This window comes from Larimichthys crocea, chromosome XII (genome assembly GCF_000972845.2).
Source record: "Larimichthys crocea isolate SSNF chromosome XII, L_crocea_2.0, whole genome shotgun sequence".
NCBI lineage: Eukaryota > Metazoa > Chordata > Actinopteri > Sciaenidae > Larimichthys > Larimichthys crocea.
Window position 1 is genome coordinate 224,906 of NC_040022.1, and position 13,586 is coordinate 238,491.

Sequence of the window (13,586 nt, forward strand, 5' to 3'; positions counted from 1 at the left end):
GAGGATTATGGGATTGTTATAAAGTGGATTCGTGTGCGTTTCTCAGGCTTTTGAGTGATTCATCAGCATAAACAATGAGCAATGATTATGATTCATTTAAAAGACATGAAAGTACATCACTGTGGATTTAACATCTAAATTTGACCTCCGGTGTTGCCAATGTTGATCAAAATTAAAGGTGAATTTTTAACATTTCAGCATACAGTTATGTTGTCTTTCCTTTAAATTTCACATATCCAGTCAAGGTGACATCCTAAAAAGACACTTTATATTTGCCTTTTAATTCGTCAACTCTTTTCTCTTCCTTTCCCTTTCATTCTTACAAAAGTTCAAACTTTTTCTCTCTATATTATCATGACCTAACTCTGTATTTTACACCAATTGTTTCCCTTCTTCCGTCCTTACAACACTGTGGTATCCTCCACAATGACTCACAGCAGCTGCATAGCAGTGGCTCTAATAAACTCTGGTTTTTGTCACTATTAAGCACCGACAGTGAGGAGGACTGTGTGTTGGTTTGAAGTGTGTATAAGAAAAGGGGACGGGGTGTAAAAGTAAGCATCATTGTGTGTATCCATAGGAATCTTTTTGTGTTTATATAAGTGTGTGTGTTTGTGTGTGTGTGTGTGTGTGCGCGCGTGTGTGTAGAGTTTCTGTCGGCATGATTTATTCATAACAGCGTAGAGTTACAGTCCGCCCAATCAGACTAACATTTCCACAGCAGGTTTCCGAAGAACAAATTTCTAAACCACACACTAAGACACTTCCTGAGGAGAACATTTTCAGAAAATGTATTATTATATTATATTATTATTATTATTATTATTATTATATCTAAGTACAATAATTTCCTCAAGATTTGTCTTGTCACTAAATGTACAATGTTAGACTTAATGCGCTCTATCTGGTAGCTGATTATTGCTGGTTTGCAGTTGGAATGACATGAAAAAGGTTCAAATATCGGTTACAGTCTGACAATACCTGAGAATATTTTGGCTCCAAACTCATGACTTCATGAGATATTCAGAACATAACGATTTGCCAATTAATGATTCAACTTAAAGCATCATTGTATAGAAATTATTTTGCAATTCAGCGTTGTTGTCGAATTGTCTGTAATGCAGGCAGAAGGATATTGTCTCACTGTCCATTGTGAGTCTGACAGACTTCGTTTTAAAAAGATAAAACAAGCAAACCATAAATAAACTGAAGTATCTACTTAACTTTTATGGGTTTAAAAGTCTCGCTGTACACTGCAACATTTCTGTAGCTGGGAAAGCGCTGGCATTATACATTAAAACTACGAACTAATACTGATTTTACTGCGGAAACATGAGCTCACACAAGCCTTAAAAAAAAACAAAAAACAAACATCTTTCACTTTAAGTTAGGAAAGGTTCATATTCATCAGTACAAATCATCAATGCTCAGTTTTAATGTAAGGTGTTACTCAATATAGTGACACAGTTGCCTGGATAACCAACCGACACTTTTTCTGTCCCTGACACATTTCAGCCTGAACAAAAAAAAAAAAAAAAAAAAAAAAATCTTCAAAAACATGGCTCACTTCAAACATTTTCTCAGTAGTTGCTTAGAAACAGTAGAAACCACAAGCAGTGAGTTCAACTTCAATGTGCATCCATTTATGTGAGAGGCCTCACAGATGTACGTCGCTGCCTCAGTCTGAGCACAGAACAAGCCACAACCTTACTCTGTGGAAACAATGGTGATGTAGATTAAAAACAAATGCATCACAGAAAGGAGCTGTGCTTCTACACATATGTCATGAGGATATTTATAGATATTATTGCCCCATGGAGATGACAACCTCCTTGAGGTGTGTATCACTCAGTCAGACTCAACATGGAGGAGGCGAGGTCTCCACCTGATTGGTGGGTAAAAAAAAAAAAATGTGTGGGAGGTGTTGTGACACTGAAGCTACAGGTCTATCAGAAACTTGTGTTTATTTATAATGCTGGGTTTTTTTCTCATTGTTGTCACAGCAAATATCTATGTGGGTATGGACTGAGAGGTCATTCTTCATAAGAATTTTCAAGATGAGCAACATGTAGCATTATGTACGATACTTACATATCGAGCGCATTACAGTGTGAATAAGAGTAAAAGAAATGACACTATTAGAGCTCAGCCTGTATTAACCTTTTATAGAGCATTCATTGAAAGAGTGGATATAAGAAGACTTGTTTTTCTTTTTTGACTTTTTGAAAAAGTTTCAGTTTTAGGCTGCAAATCAAAGTCACAAAAATATGTGGATAAAATATTGTCAAAAAAATACACAAATAAAGTTGAAATTAACAATCAGACATATGTTTTACAGAACAGTAGAGGCATTTCTTGACTTCTGGATAAACAAGAAAGTTTGAGCCTGACCTTCGCTGATTGGCTGGAAAAAGTCGTGAGATTCTGCTCCTTCATTGAGAGACGCGGGGGCACCATTTATAAAGTTGCCATATATGATTCTTCGCCCGATAGCGACTGTCTCTCAGTAAATCTGTCTATTTTCAACTGTAATCTCGCTGTGATTTTATCCACGATAAAGACATTTTTCATCCTGTCTCTTCATTCTGTTATGCTCGGAGGTTGTAATTGTTTTCTTTGTTAGTAAGAGCAGAATTCTCACTAAAGAAACTCGCTGTCTTTTGTAGTATCGGGAGGTAAGTGCTGGATCCAAAGTAAAGTTAATAAGATCATTGGGCAATCCCAAAATATATTTGTAAAGTCCCCCACCAACACAAGTGCAGTGTTAATCATCACATAATCACAGATAAATTGCCTCAGCAGCTATTTGGAGGAATAATAGTTCCTATAAATTATGCATCATCATGCCTGAATCAGTTCACATGTGTCTAATTTCTAGATAGTTAAGATAAATAGATCAGAGTGTTACTCTCATTGTGACTTCCCTCATAATGATTTACTTTGCAAATGAATCTATATGTGCGGTCTAGATATATATATATGTACTGTGTTCTCCCCTCCTCATCTCTGCTGGCGTCTGGCCTGGTGCCAAACGGCAATTGGTTGTCATTCTAGCAGAAACAAAAGACGAGCAATGACAGTCAGAGCGCGAGAGAGAGAATGTGTGTGTGTGCGAGCAAGAGAGAGGAAAAGAGACAGAGAGATATAAAAAGTGAAAGAGAAAGAGGGAACAACATGCGAGGGGCTGTGCAGATTTCACATCTCAGTGAGCACGAAGGACAGAGTGAGAAATGACTGGAGATTAGAAATGGAGAGTGTAAACGAGAGAAAAAAAAGACACGGGGGAGGGAGGGTGAGATGAAGGTGAGAGTTTGTTTTTAAGTTAAGTTTGTTAAGTTTACAGTACACTGCTAAATGAATGAAAAGAAAAGACAAGGGAGCCATTCATCTACATTCAGGAATACATGTTGTAACGCTACAAGTTCTAGTTTCAAGATAACTATGACCCTGTTTATGTGCAGCATTTTATAATAACATCGTCTGCCAGTTTTACACATAAAACACAGAACTTTTCCAAAACAAAGACATCCGACTGTACGTGTGAAAAGCAATTACTACAGAGAGGAGAACCCAGAAATGTTGCAGGTTTTCTCTTGCAGCTCGGTGCTGTTCTCCTTCTACAATTCAGCTCAGATCAAAAACCATCGCAGTCTTTCTGGTAACATTGTCGAGCGTTTTCTGTGACAAGAGTATAGAGGTTATGTACAGTAGGTGGTTTAGAGAGATGATTTCCATTGTGGAACTCAAACCTGTGAAGGATAACTGTGACATTACTACTAATAATAACTTTATTTGCATAGTACATTTCATGCAAAGATGCAGCCGAGTCCTTATCAGATTAAAACTATTGTAAATAATTAATAATAAATTAAATACATATAAACATTAACAATAAGTACATGACAGTAATACCAGCAGAGTATTAAAAGACAAGCTGAAAAGATGGGTCTTTAATTTATTTTTAGAAATATAATAGGAATTTTTCTGTTCTATAGGGTGTGAGATAATAACATAATACCAAAATAAACCATTTTTTATGGGATGTAAAGTCAGGAGCAAAGTCAACACAGTTTAATGATATACTTATTCCACAGAGGCATAGAAACATTATCATTCATTTTCTTTCTGCTGCTGTTTTGCACCGCAGAAACATCTCCGTCTCTCAGATTAGATCAGCCAGCAGCTGCGTAAGTCATTTTGTTATGTGGTCCACTCAGAATTTGATCCGACAGTGATGAAGAATTTGATATCAGCTTCGGTGCGCTTTAAAGATATGCCAACCTGCCGACTGGAGGTTTAATGGAGAGTTAAAGTCTGCCATCACGGTCTTGACACATTTTCTTTGCATAATTTTGTCATCAAATACTTAATTAGTTAATTAGTTGCAGAATCAAAAATCCTTACTGCTCACATCCTCTGGCCTGTCCACTGATCGTCAAATTCGTCCAGTGTTTTCCTGTGCTGAATGCTGGATGGTGCAGCTGTTACAGACACAAGATGAAATGTCCAAAGATGCAGAGAGTAAAAGAAACTGCGTTTTTTTATTCATTTATCTGCTTTTATTACTTTGTTTATTGCATCCCAAGTGTGTTGTCGCTGTGATAATTTAATCTGGATAAAATGAACTAGTCTTTGAATTTTACAACACTTTAAATTTTTATGATTCAGTTCGACTACAGCAGGACACACACACACAGAGTTCCTTTCTTCCCTCTCCATCTCCATATCAATGGCTGCAGGACAATCAACTAGCTGGTTCACACCAGCACACACACACACACACACACACACACACACACACACACACACACACACATTTTCTTTCTCCTCCTTCCTCAGTCCGACTCTTTCTTTTGTGTTTCTTCTCACTCAAATACTAGATGGTCGTAGGACATGAAAAAAATCAAACATATTATCAAATGTGTATTCATGTTTCACCTGTTATGTTGACACTTTCATCCACAGCAGTTTACCATTACACAGTAAACAACAATAAGGCAACAAGGGATGGATATTACTGTGTATCGCCTCAAAAACTCACTCAAACGCTGGAAAAAACAGCTCTGCTGAAGAGCTACGCTCATCTGTAACAAGGTAACAAATGAAGAAGGAAGAAAAAATTGTGCTTCGTTATGGAACCACTACCCTTTAGACAAACTATTGTTTCCATATACATGTTCAATTTTAGGTAGCATGCATTTTAAAAGGTGCATTTTGGCTCAGAAACACTTAAAAAGTCAAGTGTAACAAATCGTTTTAACTACTTTCAAACCTTCCGGAGAGAAGATTTTCAATAATAAAGAGAATATAAATCTAAATGTATTTTGTCTGATAAAAATAGTTTCATATAAAGCACAGCGCTCTCGAAGAGAACATTGCCAACTACTGCTGCTGACTGAGGGCTTGTGTCATCGTGACTGGCTGCCAGTTGTATATTTTAACCGAAATAGATGCCTTCAAGGGGGCTTCGTTAGCCCATGTGTGTCAGAGACTTCAGTCATACAGAGGACTGTTGCCGTTAAAACATCTTAAAAAAGGGAAAATTGTATAAATTATTTACAGCAGGATTACTGAGCTCAAACAACACACTGACTCAGACAAATGGAGGAATGTAAGCACAGAAGAACAGTCACTACCAATCTGAGATACAGCTACTTAGAAAAAGTAAACATCAGACACTAGTCGACGTCCAAGTATGTCACTGCACAATTAATATAGCGCGTGTGTGTGTGTTTGTGTGTATAGAAATGTGTGTGTCAGGATGTCGATGCTGCTTTATTTTGATGACAGGATGCATGATTCCCACAACCACCCCTCTTTCCCCTCCCCTCCTCTCCGCATGTTAATGAGCCGTCACCATGGACACGCTAATTAAACTGAATGCTGCACACTCACCCAATCAGGAGTACAGAGGAATGTAGACATCATACACACACACACACACACACACAGACACACAGACACACAGACACACACACGTGCATACACACTGGTAGAGATTTTACTGGGTGATCTGTTGCAAGCGCACAAATGTTGAAGATGGACTAAAATGGACGACAGCACACAGACACACAACGCATAAATACTAGAGCTCAATCTGAATCTCTCTCTTTCGTACTTGTAGGTTCTGTGTGTGTGTGTGTGTGTGTGTGCGTGTGTGTGCGTGCGTGTGTGTGTGTGTGTGCTGTTGTGAGGGTGGTCACAACCATAAATAAGGTGTCTAGACAGCACAGCCGTCAGTCTGCCCTTTGCTGTGTGTTGAACATACAAATCAACAGAGTGACAAAGAGAGAAAGACAGAGAGAGAGAGAGAGAGAGAGAGAGAGAGAGGCTAGGGTTGTAATAAATATGCATGATCTGTGTCCTCCTTGAGGAAAGACTGATTCATCCGAATGCCTTGCCTTGCTGGCATCACACACTCGAGCACACTCTCTCACACACATTCACACCGGAGGCACATTTTCACCAACACACAACAACAGGAACCCTTTAAATCCGTCACTTTTTCCACCTTTCTGTTGATCTTCCTCTGATTTCATCTCCCTCCTGTTTTTATTCCGTACACAGCATGTCCAACTTTCTGTTTTTCTATTTTCATCCGTCTTTCTTCCTCTTTCCATGGAGTAAAACTTCTCGAACCATACCTGTCTGTCTTTACGTGTGTCTCCTCTGTCTCATCCTGAAATCGACCGCATTTTGACTTGGGACTTTCCAGATTGGTCAAGACCACAACTGCAGGGATATCACTATCAACAGCCTGTGATTTATTTGTTAACATTACTGTGGTTAGATGTAAAACTTGTCTCACTTCTCATTTGACTCGTTTATTATTATAAACTTTGTTATCTTCTTTAATAATATTGGCTAAACCCCAAAGACTTAATCTGCAAACCAGCACCTAAAAAGCATAAATATTCACTACCTAAGTAGCTTATATGCTGTCTTGGTCTGCTTTGGCATTGGTCTTGACTTGATCTTGACCTCTCAAAGTCTTGGTCTTGTCTCTGTCTCGATGCATTCTTGGTCCCACTTTAGGAGGTTTTGACTAGAACACTGCTTGACTTTTGACATCCACTTTTATAAGACAACATGGAAGAGAAAATGGAAATTTGAACATCTGCAATTTCATGGAAAAAGATTTTGTTAACTGCTGTTCGTACTTTGATGCTCACAACACATTACTGCTTAGAGGTTGCAGATTGTTTTTCTTTATTTCAGGGCAGACATTTCGTTGATTATAGTTTATTATTAGCACATAGCATATAGCATGAGATAGTCAGTGTGTGTAACATCATTGTGTAATAATGCGTTTGTAAGCAGGGACTGCTCTAAATAATCTTTCTTGGCATGCTGAACCTCTTTCACATTTGTTTATTGTTTGTGTGCAGGATTCATTTTCTGACATCATAACCCACGAATGCAGAGCTCTTCTGCAGCATCCATGAGACCAACAGCAAGGACGGGAAAATATCTACTGCTGTGTGCAACCGCATCATCAAGAAGAAATAAAGCCGAGTGAACGTGTACGGTGATGAATTAACCTTCAGTGAGTTCTTGTAAGATTTGATTTGATAATGCACTGAAGTAAGGACACTGTTTGGTTCTTTACAGGCAGGAAATTTTAAAAAAGTTTTTAGAAATGGTCAGCAGTAACAAGGAGGAGAGGAGAGGAGAGGAGAGAGGAGGATAGAGGAGGTGGGTTTTAAATCTGTTCTTGAACTCAATAGGGTAACACTAGCCCTTGGCAAAGACACACACACACACACACACACACACACACACACAGTCTGGGTAGCCTGAGATGCTCATTGTTATTCTGCACACAGTTGTGGTCACAGACAGGGCCAGGCAGGAGTGCAGACACACATGCACGCACGCGCACGCACGCACGCACACACACACACACACACACACACACACACACACACACACACACACACACACACACACACATATGCTGAAGCACATGTTGTCATGACACATTACAAATGCTAAATACCGTACAAGATTAAGAAATACAAAAGCAGCACTAATTTGCATACACACAATTGCACATACTCTCACGCACACACACCTACACGAACACACACACACACATTCCATCACTGCCAGAGTAACATCTGCCACCAATAGACTTCTTTCTTTCTTTCTTTCTTTCATTCAAAGCAGGCTCTCCTCCTGGCACTTCATGAAACACAGCGAGAGGAAAGAAGGAAGCGGACGACAAAAATACAAAGTATTTCCCAACATAAACTCTACGTGACAACGATTTCACCTCGAATCACCCTGTGAGGAAACATGAACAACTGTGTCTGTTTTTTTATCTGGCTGGTAGGGTAGTTTAACTTCTCCACACACTACAAATCCACTTAAAGTGAGAGGATGCCATTTAACACTGACTTTGAACTTCATGGATTTTAATTTGGACTATAAATTGAATTTACTGCAGCCTGTTCTACCACAACTTTCCAGCAGAGGGCGCTAAACCCGGGACTTGTTACTAGTGGCTGACAGATGTGGACGCAAATACTTTATATACTTAATCTACAGAAATGCATCATGGTCTATAAGATCATCATATGTTTGTGTTGAACCATGTATCTCTAAAAAAAAAGCAGCTTGTTTTAAACTTTGAGCCAACAATCCAAGAGAGTTTTTAATTTGTTTATTTAGTTTAAGAACACTTCATCCTTCAGATGATCAGAGATACATGGTTTTCACTGGACAACTTGTAATCTTCAAAGTAACTGGTAACTAAAGCTATCAGACAAATGGAGTAAAAAGTACAATATTTGCCTCTGAGATGTCGTGGAGTATGAAGTATAAAGTAAATACAAGTACCTCAAATTTGTAGCCAAGTGCTTCACGTGATGTATACCAACCCTTTATCTTACTAACAATGTTTTTTCATTATGTACACTGAAAGAGTTTTTGTTTGTAATAGTTGTAGAGATGTAATAAAGGCAGATCCTGCCTTAAACAAACTTCAGTTGAAGTAATGGGGGACAAAATCTGCAGTCCATTCAGTCCACTCTGTCTCTTATTAGCTTTGAATATGGATATATACTGTACTACATTTTCTTTTTCAGATTGACCAGGAATGTACAGATTGGTGACAAATTCAAGACAAAAACAACATGGAGTGGCCAAAAGAAGAATTATAGTTTGCCATAGATTTATACTGATGACTGCAAAGGTCATAGCATATGATTTACATAATTTGCATACTCATTACATCATCCGGTGATCCTTTGTGTCCCGTAGATGGAAGCATTATCATCCTGGAAGAGACCACTCCTAACAGTATGTATTAATTATGAGCCTCCACTCACTTATTTAGCTTTAATTTGTCACCTGTCTCTATATGAAATACTTAGAGTTAGCTCCATTTCGACCAACTATAACAACTGATAACACATTTTCACTACAGAGCTTTTTTTTGTTTTTTTTAAAATGTATTTTTATTTTTTAGAATTTATTATTGCTACTTTATTTAAGTAAAGAAATAAATGTATCCTGACATAATCAAAAGACCTGGTTTTGCATTTTGATACCCACTGACTACAACTTCCATGTACATTACTGTCAAAAACATTGATACAACTGTGTGTGTTTTTATATCTGATTTCCATCCACTTCACTTTACATTTATCCAACTAAAATTACATCATACATCGATCAATACATTAAATAACTATTTTCTCAATTCTTTTTGCAGCTTCATTTAAATGCTGCGACACCAAAGCTGCTGAAGATAATTACACTCATAAACTATATCCTGACATCAAATCTAGGAGGAAAACAAAAAGCAAGCACTAAAATTGTGGAGATTATAATGTGAGTTTGGTTTGGAGTGACCTTGAATGCATCAACATGGAAGGTTTCCAAAACAGCCCATGCCTGTAATTGCAGAATTGTGCACTGTGATGGATTGCATACTGGATATATTATTTATTTCATGCACCTTTTCCTTTTTTTTTGCAGCTTAATCTTTGCTGTACTTTTTATCTTCACTTTGAATGTATTGAATTTCTTCTTTCAGAGCATCACAATCTGAAGTAAGACTTAGTTATCTCAAAAGCAATCTGGCAGCGGGTCCTTTTCTCAATCATCACATGGATGTAATGCCACAAACAAGTGTTTGCAGCTGCCACCGGCCCCCAAACAAGCCAATCTGCATACGACACACACACACACACACACACACACACACACACACACACAAACAAGACAACACAGCTTAGTCTTCATCAGACAGCGTTGGCACAGCGCCCTGAGATGTCGGCACACATCACGGGCACAAAGGAGAGAGAAGGAAACCCAGACAAAAAAAAAAAGAAGGAGAGAAATAAAGACAAAACAGAAAAAAAGAGGCTAAAATAAGCAGAGAGGAAGAAACAAAGCGCAGCGGATGGTGGGACGACAGAGAAATAAAGAAGGCTGGAAGAGAAATCTGACAAAACGTACCTCGTTTCTGATCTTCACCACACAGGGAGAGCAGGAGGGATGCTGCTCTTGATTGCTACTGGGTCCACCTCTCTGTCTGTCTGTCTGTCTGTCTGTCTGTCTGTCCTTCTGCCTGTCTGGATCTTTGTCTGTGTGTCTGTGCATCTGTCTCTCTGCCATCTGTATCTGTCTGTCTGATGTCTCATATTTTGTAATGTGCCTTCGTGTTGCGCAGGGTCAGAGTCCTGGTGTTTTTTTTCTTCTTAATCCGTAGTTTACTTTATTGTTCTATCTGTCTGTCTGCCTGTCTGTCTGTCTGGATGTGTCTCTGTGTTTGTCTGTCTGTCTGTGCATGTATATCTTGTTTTGTCACTCACATTTTACACATCTTTTGTCGTCTATCAGACAGTTTTCCATATAGTTATTGTCTGTCTGTCTGTCTGTCTGTCTGTCTGTCTGCAGCGTCCCCCCTGCCCCGCTCTACAAACACCCACACAAACACACAAAGTGAGGCACAGATGGACAGACAGCCATGTTAGACTCAACAACAAAAAAGCAGCAAAAAAAAAAAGAAAAGTACAGAGGAAACACAGACGCCGCAGGAAGCAGGGACGAGGTGTGGGATGCTGGGAGCCCATGAAGTTTAGCGGCCATCTTGGAGGACACGCAGCAGAGCACAACAAGCCAATGGTGACAGCATAAGAGACGCCCGACCGTCCGGGCACCCGACTGCCCAAAGGTTTGGCCGCAAGCCAAGTCGGGCATCCCACACTCACCAGATTCTCTCTGTTCAATCCCAGCATGCCTTGGCAAGACGACGAGTGATTGCAGTCACAACGGCAAAACAGAGAAGAGACAGAAAGAGAGACAGAGATGCTGGATCTCTGCCATGTCTTCCTTGTAGTGAGTTAATGAAGCAAGAAAAGCTTGGATGCACTTCAAGCGTCAACTTTCACACACACACACACACACACACACACACACACACACACACACACACACACACACACACACAGACAGCAGGCATATTGAACACGTCTTTCAAATTTATTTCAACAGCTTCCCACCTCCTGCACAAACAAAAACCCTAACAAGGCAAACAGCCACCAACCTGTCTGAAAGCTGGATGTCTTTGTTCGGGGTTCACCGTGTTTGTTTGATGTCTTCATTTACGTTTTAGTGATTTTTAATGTTCAGGAAATAAACAAATGCCCTCCCACTCCCCTTAAAATATATATTTCTTGCATTCAGCATGATCATCCTTACCTGGGATGTAGGCGGGCAGACCAGATGAGTGGAGGGGAGTTGTTGTTGTGTTCAATCTCTGGATGGGAAGCTTACAGCTGGGTGGGCAAAGAGGAAATGGAGAGATGACGACAAGCAGGGGGGCAAAGATGAGGATGAGCACGGAGATGATGGCGTGTTACTCCAGGGAGCATTCACTCTGTGATCTGTTTACAGAATATGGCAGAAACAGAATAGAATATGTAGTTAAGTGTCTTTTCATTAGTGTATAATCACCTGAAAATAAGAATTGTTATGTTTTTGTTACCTTAAGATGAGCCTCTCCAGATGCCACAGGTCCTCTTTCATGGAGTCCGCCATGTTAGACTGCCATTTTCCTACAGTAGCCCAGGAGGGACAAACTAAACACTGATTCTAGATAGGATGTTTTGTGTTTTCCATGCATTTGCAGGTCACAATCTGAGACACCACCGCTAGATGCCAGGAAATCCTAATATGCAGCCATGATACTCAGGCAAAGTGACAGGATAGTTTGGTACAAAACCTCTCAAAAAACTGTCCAGCTCTCTCCTGGCTCTCACTTCATATTTAGCAAAATCTCTTCACTTCAGACCTTTCAACAAGTTGCACAAAGACAAAACTGCCCATCGATGACTTTAAGAATCCTTCATCCCTGAAACTACGACGAGCGGGCAGGAAGCCGATCAACTGTGAGACAGAAAGCGAGACTCAAAGTCTTCAGGCACTTCCAAAGTGTGGAACAGCACATCGTCTGTCAGAAGTAAAGGTTAAGGAGCTCTCCACCACATCGAATGAGAATAAGTCTCTGTGGAAGCAGGTGGAGTATTTAACAAACAAGGTCCAGGAAGAGAGAAACTGAAGCTTAATGATCATCTGCAGGAGAGAAGATCTGCCTATCAGCAACAACTTGAGATGGAGAGGAAGGAGTACCAGGAGCTGATTAGTAAGTAATATGAATATACCTCTTTAGATTATGAGACTGCAGAGGCATTTATATTATTCACTACCCCATTTAATGAAAGACTGGTTTTATCGCACTGATAGACATTTTAATCTAAACCACACATGTAAATTATGTAGGAAAGAAACTCAACATATAGCACAGGTGTTAAGGAGAGGTGTGCATGTATACAGTATATGGTTAGCCTCTATTACCTGATCAATGTCTCTCAAAATTATGCTTAAAATATAAGTATACCTTGAATTTAACATTATGTAGAATTTTGTACACTCCGAGTTTCAGTGTGTGAGTGATCAAAAACTAGTGAGGCGACGTCTAAGAGCCAAACATCAACAACACAAGACCTAGCAGCCAGCTGATATTACTTACTAGTCCAACAGCAGTCAGCCCAGCTCGGCGTCTGTCTTTCATTTCACCAAGCTCTCACCAACGACTGAAAGTCAGTCCCAGATTTACTCTTGCTCGGTCACTCTCTCCTTTTCTCTTCTTAGCTTCTTCCATTAACGTTATCTTTGGTCCTTTCGCCTCTGTTATGTCCATAGAGGCTGCTTGCCCAGCTCCGGTTCTGGCACGACACTAGCTCTGCTCCATATCACCATATCAAAGTTACATTGATAGATGATAGTGACACCATTCACCTGATTGCAAGTCAGTGTATCACCAACATAATTTAAATCTGTTAAATTTATTTTTTGTTGTGCTACATGCTCTACATTCATTTATACTCACAAACACTTTGCACACGTCAGCTTGCGAACATGTTTTTGTGGATTTAATAAAGTTGGTGGGTGAGAATCAATGACTGTATAAAACAAGAATCTAAGTTTAGGGTGGTAGCGTGCTAACATATGTGAATTTGAACCAAACCACTAACATGACTAAAGATACACATACTTCTAAGTTAAACATCCAA

At 39.4% G+C, this 13,586-nt stretch overlaps 1 protein-coding gene and 1 long non-coding RNA gene across 3 annotated transcripts in view; one reads left to right on the forward strand and one right to left on the reverse strand.

The window, feature by feature from the left end:
- Nucleotides 1-11,849, reverse strand: part of LOC104917638 (trinucleotide repeat containing adaptor 6A) — a 56,295-nt gene extending 44,446 nt beyond the window's left edge. The window contains exon 1 of the mRNA XM_027285478.1: nucleotides 11,713-11,849. The gene's annotated coding sequence lies outside the window, so the exon portion shown is untranslated. The remainder of the gene's footprint in view (nucleotides 1-11,712) is intronic.
- LOC109138375 (uncharacterized) lies at nucleotides 3,193-9,728 on the forward strand. 2 transcript variants are annotated; one of them, XR_002041896.2, is made up of 3 exons: nucleotides 3,193-3,303; nucleotides 7,389-7,546; nucleotides 8,170-9,728. It is a non-coding gene; the product is annotated as an uncharacterized LOC109138375 (long non-coding RNA). The 2 variants fall into 2 exon arrangements; XR_002041895.2 differs by lacking the exon at nucleotides 3,193-3,303 and adding an exon at nucleotides 4,964-5,094.
- Nucleotides 11,850-13,586: the final 1,737 nt, after the last annotated feature.